This window comes from Rhea americana, unplaced genomic scaffold (assembly GCF_003343005.1).
Source record: "Rhea americana isolate MKP2758 unplaced genomic scaffold, rheAme1 scaffold_35, whole genome shotgun sequence".
NCBI lineage: Eukaryota > Metazoa > Chordata > Aves > Rheiformes > Rheidae > Rhea > Rhea americana.
The window spans coordinates 6,739,929-6,751,194 of NW_028186479.1; the positions used below are offsets into that span (position 1 = coordinate 6,739,929).

Sequence of the window (11,266 nt, forward strand, 5' to 3'; positions counted from 1 at the left end):
GGATTCTGAAGATTACCAGACTGCGTAACGGCAACCAACTGTCCGGATAACAAGAGGTGTTTACAGAGGTGCTTAGTGTTTGCAGATAGAAAGGAAAAGGAAAATTTGYTGATGTGTAAGGCAAATCTGAAGCCCTAGTTCATACACAACCTAACTGGAGATTTGTTCAAATGAAACTCATACCCTCATGTTTTGAAATTTTCAGATTGTACAGTAATTAGGAAAGACTGGTCTGAACAGAAAAATCTCATCGTAATAATTTATTATCTTATGTTTTAAGATTATGTATTAGAATCAATTGCTCTGAACAAGAAAATCTGGCCTAAAGCTATTGAAAGAAAAAGACAAAATTTATACATCAACTACCTTTTAAAGACAGCTTTCTGTATATACCTAGTATGTTTAGAGTATTGACAATTAAAGGGTTACAACTTTCAGAAATCAGTGGTTTCATGTGGATGGAGTTTGGGTAGGGAAGAAGAAGATAGGTGTCACACCTTTGCGACTGTTATTGTTTTCATTTGTTTGTGGCTAGTTTTTCTGCAAGAGTGGCTGAACACAMTGATCGCAATTGCTTTAAATTAGGAATACAAGACCCATAACCATTAAGAGACAGGCACACAGAGAGATTTCAAATGAAAATTTAGGTRCTGTGGAATACTTGATAATGACAACATTTTAAAAAGGAACAATACTGTGGATTTCTGTTTATCTTCATCATGCAATAGATTTTAAATATAAAGTCATCCTGATATTTATTCATTTGGTTAGCAGTAATTAAAATATATGTATTTGGGAGATGCAGTGCTTCATGTTTATTCTGTTCCACTGTGTCTGCTGCTTAATATGCCAGTAATCAGATATTCTGATGAGTAATGCCTCAGCTGCTAAATCAGCTGGAAACTTTTTTCAGTTTCTGAAACATACCTGATATATAAACTGCAATACAGTGAATTCAGGCATTCACATGTACTTAATTAAAGAGAGAAACACTAAGGTATATTGCATATATTCAAAATAGAAACATAAAGAAAAAGAATAACTTTGTTTTTAATCAAATTGTTGGCCAAGTACAATTTTATTTCTGGTGTTTGCAACAATGTTTACAGAGTACTCTAATTTATCTCATTCCAACCAGTTAACAAGATGTTTTGATCAGTATCTTCTATACTAATTTATTAATAATTGTTACTGTCTCCCTTCTATTCAAAATGACCTAAAGCTACACACTGGCACAATTTTATTCCATAGTTTTTTGAGAAAAGTCAAATCTCACCAGGATTTTAAGTCTGGTAAACTCTTTCCTTTGTCCATAATGAACACGTTTTTTATTAAAATTGAGCCTGAGTGGCATAGCTGTTTGTTATTTGCTTTAACATAGCAAAGTTTCTGACTTGCATTAATAAACCGTAGTTCCCAAGTATGCGGCAGAAGTTAAATTGATTAGTTTTGTAGCACAAAGAATGCTTAAATACTGCAAGCATCTCCTCTATTTTCCCCTTCACTCCTGTTTAAAAGTAAAAATATATGACTTACTAAATACATTACAACTTTTCTTTGCTGGAAGATTTTTCTTGAGAGGATCAGAATGATGTGTTTTGTTGCTGACAAGTGAATATATATTTAGTCAGTGTCTTAAAAAATATCTGTAATTGATTCTTGAATATGTTCCTAGATTATGCACAGTTAGAAGCCAATTATGCATATGTTTTTAAGATCCATATGGGAAATCAAAGATTCAGGCCCAGAGCCTTAGATGTTTCCGTAATTGGTAATTGTGCTTCGTCCTTATATTAGTGCCATTCCTATTCATTTGTTACTACGTTCCTTAAAAACACAGCTAAATGCCAGAATTTCAGAAGGAAAGGCGACCAGCTAAGTTTACCTTTAGCTGTTTGTTATTTTTAATTAAGCAGTTCTTCCTGCTTTCTACGGTGTTAAAAGCTGACTCCAAAAGCAGTGCTAAGGATGTAAAAAAGAGGCTAACAAAAAGATTTAAATCATTATCCTTTAAAATTTAACCATGAAGCTTTCCTTTGCCCTGAGGATTTCTTACTGCAGTGATACACAATGGACACGTTAAAATACTGCTTGACCTTTTGAAAAAAATATGTCTGTGGCATAGTCATCTAGCAAATAGTCACCAAAACAAACCTATTAATGTATAAAAGAGCTCCAAAGAAACTTTTGAAGCTGCATCTACAGAGTGGATGCTTCTTSGGGGGGAAAGAAAGAAAAGCAGCAGAAGAAAAATAACTGGATTTTTGTGAATTCATTCCTGGAAGCCCTGCACTGTAATATCCAATATAACATTTACTCTTCTCATTTTCACATTGGATCATATCACATTGTMTTTTAGAAAATTTAGAAACATAATACTGTTCTTTCAGTTACAAAATGTTTCTAAAATACATTTCATAAGTTAATCACAGCTGCAACAGTTCCAGATATTAAGGTGTTAGCTTTCCTGGGGTAGTCTCTTAAAAAGGTGGTATTTTAGAAAATGGTTAGGTACCTAAGAGCTAAAAATTGCAAAGGTAAAATGAACCAATTTCTGTTAGCATCATGCCTAGATCTGAAAGCATTCTAACMACTTTGCAATAAAACAATACAGATTAAAATTACAACAAACCATGCAAAACAACTCAAAATCAACAAGAACTTAGCATTATGTGCTAAAGGCCTTATCAAATTTTTATATATATATATACATATATAAAGTTGTGTTTTAAACCTGTTTTTAAATGGGCTAGTTCCAGCAGTCCTCGTCAAGTGAAAAACAAAAGCGGTCCATACTTCAGGGGCCAGAAGCAAAGACACGGACTGTACCCCTCCTGCTTCTGCAAAATCCAGGCTCCAAAAGCCCCATCCTTGCAGACCTCAGGGGGTGGGATGGCACACAAAGAGGCTCTGAAAGGTATCTGGGACCATGCAATGCATCAAGGGCGTTTGATTCTACTGTTGTTATCAAGTACCCAATGGAATTGCTGATAGTGAATTTGGCAATAATACCCTATAGAAACAGCACTTTGAACTTATATAGCATCTTTGATCCAGCAATCTAAAAGGAGGGATCTGTCATTATTATTATCCCCATTTTACAGAGGGTGAAATCAAGGCAGATATGATTTTCCCAAGGTCATACAGGAAAGCAGCTGGGAAAGGGAGATGCACAAAGAATGTAGCTCTTCTCCTCCACGCATCTTTTTTCTTTTTCTTTTTTTTTCATGCACCAAACCAATCTCCAAGAATGCTTTCTCGGACTCATGTAAGCAGAATCAAAGTTTTCGTGTCAAGGATGGCAAGGTCCTGCTGCTCACAGCAGCACACTTCTGCACCATGCAAACACACCCTGCAATTCCCCTGGAAGCTGATCAGCATTTGCAGCCTGCAGGCCCTGATCCAGCAGCATTTGCTTTGCCTACTCTTGCTGCTGGTTCTCCTCCTTCTTGCTCTCCTTTCAGCCAGCATATCCAAAGCGGGCAACCATCCTAACAGAAAACAGCATGACACGGAAAGCTTTAATTCTTGACCCTCTAACTTCAGGGTTATTCTAGGAGTACTTCGTCCTAGTGAGGGCTTGTGGTTGCCCAGTGTACTGCGAGGCTCGCAGGTGGGTGACTGCTACATGCTACATGTGCTGCAAAGGCAAAGAAGAGTGAGGAGTTATCGTGGGATTTGGGTGGTTTTCTTTCCTTTTTTTTTCTTTTTTTCTTTTTTTTCTTTTTTTTTTTTTTTTTTTTTTTTTTTTTTTTTTTTTGTGGGGGGAATTGAGGGTCAATGGGTTGTGTGGGGTTGTTTTGTGCGTGTGTGTTTTTTAAATAAGCACGCTGCGTTCCCAGTAGCCCTTCACTAGTGACAGGTCCTCMAGCCTCAGCACCCCTGCACTGGCCCCAGTGGTTTGCAGCTTCATATGGGTACCCCATGCCAGGCAGGGGAGAGCATGTGCCCCAGTCCACTGCTGTATCAGGGAGCGTTTTAGAGTGCTTTGTGCGCAGCAAGCTCTACAACTTTATTTTATTTTATTTGAGCARGGAAAAGTCTCATGTTCAAAAAGTGCTAGTGTAATAAAGCARTTGATGTGAAAATCAAGTAGCACTTTCAAAGAAGTCCTCTAGTCTAAGACTACACATTACTAAATAAATCAACAAATAAGAAAAAAAGTGCAACTTTCTGAGTAGAAATTCAGAGTCTGTTTAAAATGGCATTATCTGTGGAAAACCAGGTATACAGGTGGCCTCTCTGTGAACCATGCATCTCCCCAGAGCAGCATCTCCTTCCCCAACCCCTAGCTGCTGCATGAAGCCCTCCAGCATGAGACCAAGTATTAAACCCCCAACATCCGCTACTGCCAAAGCTGATCTATACTGTAAAAAAAAAAAAAAAAAAAAAAAAAAAAATCCATCTTTCACTAGCAATGGATGTTTTATTTAAACACACTGGTATATGAGGTCCTTGTTTCACACAGAGGTGTGCTTTTTGTGGTATGTTAAACACGCTTTGCCAGTGCAAGACGGCACATGCAAAAAGTCTGTAAAACATTTTGCTGTGCAAGCCCGTGCATGCCAAGGAAGAGGCAACCACATACGTGCCTTTACAAGGCTCCACACGCCGTGAAAAAAAAAGCCTTTGTGCAATTCATAATATTTTCCTGTTTTTTACGACTCACTAAAAAGACAAGAGGCAGGCAGAGGATGGGGGGGGCAGGTTGGAGGAAAGCCTGTTTCTTCCATAAAAAATAAATAAATTGCATAACAACATACTTTCTTTGGCAACTGCTTCCTGACAAATATTTATAAGGGCAGAGCAGAGCGCGTTTCCGCCGACGTGAGCGGGCGCCGCCGCCGCCGCCACCTTCCCCGAGCTCGCCCCAACGGCCCCAACGGCTCCCAACGGCCCGGGGCCGGCAGCAGCTCCGCGGCCGCGCGGCAGGCCGCTTGCGCACGTTAACGCGGCCCGCGAGCCTCCCGCACTCGGCGCGGGGAAAACACGAGTTTCGGTAGAGTTAGTGCCGCGTCTATCCCCTCCCCTCCCCCCCAAAAAATGTAATTAAATTATTTCATAAATAAAAAAAACCCAAAGGCCAAGCGAAAGCGGGCGATCACACTCCCCGCGCATGCCTCGCCCCCCAGTAAATTCAGCTTATTTTGCCAACTTCACCCGCCACCTCGAGCTCGCACCCCGCTCCCCCACCGCCGGGGTCCGCTGCCTCCCCGCCCGACCCCCAGCTCCGACCTCGCTGCCGCCGCCCTGCCTCCCCCCGCCGCGCCGCCGCCGCCGCSGCGGCCTCCCCCCGCACGGAGCCGCTTCTCGCCGCTGCTGCTCTCTGTCTCCCTCCGCCCTGGGAGCCGGGCACTATTTCTCCTCCCCCTGCCCTGTGCGTCGGGAGCCTGTGGAATGCTGCGCGCTGGGCCCGGCCGCGGCGGCAGGATACAGCCGAGCCCGGCGCTCGCTATAAGAACCTCCTTGTGAGCGCCGCCATTTTAAGCCTCTCGCTCGGTGCGGCGGTGGGAGCAGCAGCAGCCGCGGCGCCCGGGGCGAAGGGGGACTAACACCGCCGCCGCCCCGCACAGTCGCCACCCGGGAGGCAGCGGCGGGGGCGCCGCCGCCAGCAAAGAGCCGAGCGAAGAGAAGGGGGGGAGGCGGAGGAAAAACAAAACAAAAAAAAAAAGAGGGAAGACGGACCGGACCGGGATCGCCCGGGCGGCAGCAGCAGCAGCCGGAGCCCGGGGGGACCCTGCGCTCTCGCCCGCYTGCGACGTTAGTGCCACTTTCCGCGGCGGGACCTTAGGGCGAGCCCGGGGCGACCTCCCCCTCGGTGGGCGCCGCGTGCGGCGGCCGTTGGGGGTCCAGGGTGTGCCCGGCGCTGAGGCGGGAAGGGTGCGGGGCGGGGGGCGCTGCCTGGGTGGGAGGGAGGTGGGGGGGAGGCAGGAAAGGAGGAGAAGGGCTCTTGTTTGGGGAGGTCCGGACAGCTGCGTGCTCGCAGGAGGCGGCAGCTGCGGCTCCCGAGGTGTCTCTTGGGAAGCTCGTCCTGGGCGAGGGGGCAGTTGCACGGGTCTGTAGGAGGAGGCGAGACTCTGCGGTCCGGGTCTCGATGTGCCTCTGCTCCCCGCTGCGTTTGCGGCCGAGGTCGGAGTAGGTTCGTACCGATTTTTTTTCCACTTTTTTTTTCTTTTTTTTTTGGGGGGGTGGGGGAGGTACTGAATTCCCAGCGAGCTCTGAACCACAGTAGAAGAGGGACGGATTTATSTGTACCTAGTATAATTAACTAATCACCGTCACTGCAGTGAGAGGTAGATAACTAATCTGTTGTCTTGTGGGTTTTCTGTCGTAGTTGCGTGCATGTTGGCTGGAGAGGCAGTGCTCCTTCTGGATGTCTTCGAAATGAAGCTCCCTGAAGCTGGGAGCAATCAAATTAAGTTTTTAACACCCGCATTGCCAGAGACTTGTAGAGAATGATTTAACGTGGTGTAGGGGCTCCCTTGTTGCAGAGGGAAGTGCATACCCGTAGCTGACCGAGTAGGAGAAGGAAGGGAGACCCTCCAGCCTCCTAAACCAAAGCATTTCTGAGCTGTGTGAAGCAACTTGCTGTTACTGGAAACTTATTTCTGACTCTGGAGCAGGGAGTTTCAGTGTGTTTTTCCTCCTCACCTTAGCTGAGGTGTCTTTTGTGCATGATGGGTTTCTCCTGGGACAGGTTGATTTCTTAAAATCCAGCAAAATCTTAAACTCTTATCTAACTAAAACTTGATGTAAGACCTCCTGCAGTCTCCCTCTGAATCTATTATTTCTGGGAAGAGGTGTTTTCAGTAGAGTTTGGGGAAGAAAATACAGGCTGTGAAGGCAGTATCACCAGTTTGTGACTATGGATAGCAATGTTAATCTTTGCAATCAGCTACTTCTTGATTTCTTTCTCATGGAACAGCCATTGTTCTGACACTCTGTATATTCCAGACATCTGTGGTCCTCCCATCCCCCAAAGTATGCAAGTGGTGAATGGAAAGAGGCTGGGCTGGTATGCTGAGGTCGATGGAAGGAAATCAAGGAGGGGTTTTAGGAAAACAGGATCTTTGTGCTGAGAATATAGGAAAGGCATAGACTAGAAAATTACCTGAAAGRGTAAAAGGGTGTTCTTGATTCTAAGTTCAGACACTGAAGTTGCTTTATCAGTTGTGATTTTGCTCCTGACAAAACTGCTACTGTAAAGCTTTAAAACAGCACAAAAGATAAAACTCACTAGTGTTCAGTGAGCTAGGTTATAATGTGAATTTCAAGTAACTGACAACTCCAGGAACCGAATGTTAATAATTTGCTTTCACTTTTTTAATTAAAAGGTGCTGACAGCTGTAGATATCATCTGACTGTCAGTTGTGTGATGGCTAGTGCTGTTGAAAATAAAACTACTTAGATGTTCAGGCAAGGCTTTGAGTCTCTCTAAATTCAGCTATTGTATGTGGAATAACATTAAATGTACAGTTACTCTGATTGTTCTAAAGAAATATCCTATTTGCTTGGCTGTTAGTTCAGGTAACTAGAATTAAGTGTAAACCGATATGCTTGGGAATGTTCCTGTTGGTCTGTGTGGCTGCTTTTCAGAGTACCAGGGAGAATTTTTTTTTTTTTTTAAAGCCAAATGAAAGGACAGTGTTAAATAGATTCTAAAAGCAAAGGTTTAACTCAAGTGAAGACTTAATCTAAAAGTCAGCTAGTTCTTCAAATCTTCAAATCCAGTGTTGTTACATCCTCAGTAAATAAGCTTTTTTTTTTTTTTTTCCTTGCCTAAGTAATAAACAGGCTGTCTTGCTTGGTTAATGTATAGTTTCCTATGTACACTGGCATTGTATTATGGCTACATGATGTTTTGGTAAATAGTTTATCAAATCTTGGGCCTGAAACTTAGTTGCCCTTCAGACGTAAGGTTTTTTTGTAAATAGATATTGGTCGTTCATGACTTAGCATTACCAAAAGCTCATATCAGACTCTTCAGAATACTTCAGAAAGTAAATACTGGTGAAAAGAGGAAAAAGTTAGTTAAACTGGTGGTGTTCTAAACTAATCTGAGGATATTCTGAGGTATGAAGAGGGAAGCAGCAAGAGTGAGACAGAAGAGGCAGCTATTGCAAGCTTCAGCATTGTCAGCTTAAGTCTGTGTGCTGTCTGAAATTCATAGATAAAGATGTTTTTGCAAAATATTGTCTGATATCTAGACAGTTGTGCAAATACAGCAGTAATCAAAATCACTCATGTTAATTCAAAGTTAAAGCTGGTAACACATGGGTTGTGGTGACTGTGCAGTTGGTTACAGTAAAACTTGTTCTGTGACTTTGGTAGATTGAATGCGCTGGCAGGAAAATCTAGACTGACCTTGCTTATCTTGATGATCATACTTCATTTGGCCTGATAAAACTTTGAGAAACTATGCAGACAATCAGGACTCGTTCAGCACTCACAACATGCGTTGCAAGTTCTGAGCCTCTTAACTTGCTGTGTGACAAACTGTATTAACTGTAACTTTAGAGACCGTACTGTATTAACACAAAATTCTTAAAGCTCCTTGGCAGGAACTTTTGCATGTGACTTTCAGTCTCTTTTAGGCAAAGTAACTATCCTGGTGAAAGATGGGCAGGACAGTGTTACTGGCTGACTTTCTAGTGAAGTGTTGGAAGACTTGTTCTGAAGGTATTGTGGTACAAAGCAGTGTATCTGATTATCTGAATTGTTTAGACTCCTCAACATAAGGTAACTTGACAGTAGTTAACTTGTAATATCTATTTCAGATACTTTACTCCAAGGCTTACTTTTTGTAGTTAGTGATCAGACTTTGGTTCAAAAGTGTAATGTCTAAATATGCTAATATTGTATGACCTCTGTTGCCTCTTCTGCAAGAAAGTACCTGAATACATCTTTGTACTGATAGCCTCAAGTGAAAGGCAGAGAACCTAAGGATTTTTTTCCCCTAATTTCTGTCTGTATTAAACACTAAATTGATAATATGAGCGGATGAAACATCTGTAGCTAAGGTTAGCCTCTTGAATCTGCTAAATATGTTTTGACATGAAAGCAATATCTGATGCTTTCATCTTGAAGTGTGAGTGGGGAAGTCTCAATCAAGTCTTGCTTACCAAAGATCTTCTAAACAGTATTCTAGTTTTGTTTTTTTTTTTTTTTTTTTTGAATGGGTACTTTTGTCTTAGGCCTCCAACAGGGTTTGTTTTTCAGCTTTTTTTTTTTTTTTTAGGAATCTTTATTAAAGCTGACTGGTTGTACTTTGAATCCAACTGGTACATGACTGTTTTCTGTGCTTTGCCAGCCCTTTGGGCAGGGTGAAATGAAGATAACATAAAGGTTGTCGTAAGATGGATAGACCTATCCATGAATGGGCACATATACGTTCATGTGGCATGAATGCATGCAATTGCAAACAAAAGTAAAGCAGCTAGAGTTTATGCTGGATTCCTTGCATGCTTGCTTTTTGTGGATAGCACAAACTTTGTAGAATACTTTTCAGAATTCCAGGAAGTGCATCTTTGAGGATAAAAATGTATGCCAGTTCTTGTGCTGTCTTGTATTTTTAAGCTCATCACTTATCAGTGATAACTTGTTTTTGGTAGTGAAAATGTATTGTAAAATACAATGCTGATAATCACATCCTCTTAAAAATTTTGCTTCTCCCCTTTATGACAGGCACTATGATGCTAGAACTCCAGGAAAGGGTAACTGAATTGGAAAGCTGGAAGAGCGGTAAAGGCCTTATCATCTGTGGTGCAGGAAACACTTTTTGTTCAGGATCTGATTTGAATGCTGTCAAAGGAATGTCCACCTCTGAGGCAAGTAGTGATGCAAACTACATTTTTGGAGAAAAATAAGCTCTGGTATTCTGAAATCTCTTCCAGACAGGGGTGTTTATGCTTTTGCTGTAATTTTGCAGATGCAAGTCACAGAATGGAGATTTTCATGGTTCAAAAAATCCTAGCAGCCCCTTTAGCCACTTTAAGTGATGACTTAAGTGTTACTGTACTTGATTCGTAACTCTGAATTTGTACACTATAAATTCTTTTTAGCCTCTTTTAAAAATGTCATTTCAGTTTCTCAGAGCACTGTATGGAGAATTTACATGTAAAATAGCCTGTGTTTCAATAGTTTGACCTTTAAAATTAGCTGTAAGAAATCATTCATCATGTATTCTAAAGTCAAAAATAAATTTAAGAAGCATGGTTGCTATTACAGAACTGTCACTCAGAATTGTCAGCACTGTACTTGTTCCTGAATAAAATGCTGGGTCAACTTTGTCTAACAGAGCTTTGGATTGATCTTATGTCAGATGAGTCGTGTGTGCAACTTAGAGGTTAAAGAGATGAGAAGATAGCAACTTGGCAGTGGTTTTTTTTGTTGTTGTTGTTTTTTTTTTTAAACTGATACTACCTTGTTTTGACAACTTTTACACATCCTTTTTTTATGGGTTAGTGTGTGGTTCTTGTCAATATGTGAAATAGGAGCTTACCAGCTGTGGGGCAGGGAGGGAGTTATCTTCTGGTGCTATTCCATCCTGATTTGCAGTTCTGGTAACAGACATCTTGGTGCTTATTTGTGCTCATTTCAAGTTTCCAGGCTTTGACAATACAAATTAATTTTAATCGAGCATTTCAGCAAGAACACCAACTTAAGAATTGATTAATCTGGTATTTGTCTTTACTGGTGAGTTGTCTCTGTTGGTGAAACTTTAATCTTAAAATACAAGGGCTTAAATATTTTGGTTTGATAAATGGGATGGTCCAGTCCTCAAAAGTTACAGGAGCCTTTGTTTCCTGTGTGGAGCATCTTGAGAGATGTGCTTTTCTAAGTATGGGGATACCATGCTTTATAGACATAAAGAAGAAGAAAATCAATTAATCACAGACATGTCTGGATTTCAGAAATGACCTGTGCCCTTGAAATATCCAAGTGAAAACTCCTCAAAAATTGTCTGAACTTTCCAGCTTAGTTTAGCATTATAGTAACTGAAAGAAGCTGATATCAGATGTAGGCCGATATTTTCTGACCTGCAGTCTAAGATTTCCTTTAGAATTCTGCATTCAGTAATTTTCAATAATTCTATTTCCATATAGGCTGTTTTACATCTAGTATTCTGTCTATATGTTTAAAGAAATTTATTGGTGGCGGTACAATGGGAGAGAGGGGTTGATATAAGGATTAGGATTCGTAACAGATGTACCGGGCAAAATGAAATGTGTAGGTATTGATTATAACTTTGTTCAAAATTCTCTGC

At 41.4% G+C, this 11,266-nt stretch overlaps 1 long non-coding RNA gene across 2 annotated transcripts; it reads right to left on the reverse strand.

Moving 5' to 3' along the window:
* Positions 1–1,043: 1,043 nt before the first annotated feature.
* LOC146592045 (uncharacterized) lies at positions 1,044–5,322 on the reverse strand. Of its 2 annotated transcripts, XR_014896702.1 has the most exons (3): positions 5,236–5,322; positions 4,593–4,668; positions 1,044–3,491 (listed from the first exon to the last, which is right to left on the reverse strand). It is a non-coding gene; the product is annotated as an uncharacterized LOC146592045 (long non-coding RNA). The 2 variants fall into 2 exon arrangements; XR_014896701.1 differs by lacking the exon at positions 5,236–5,322 and having other exon boundaries at positions 4,593–5,003.
* Positions 5,323–11,266: the final 5,944 nt, after the last annotated feature.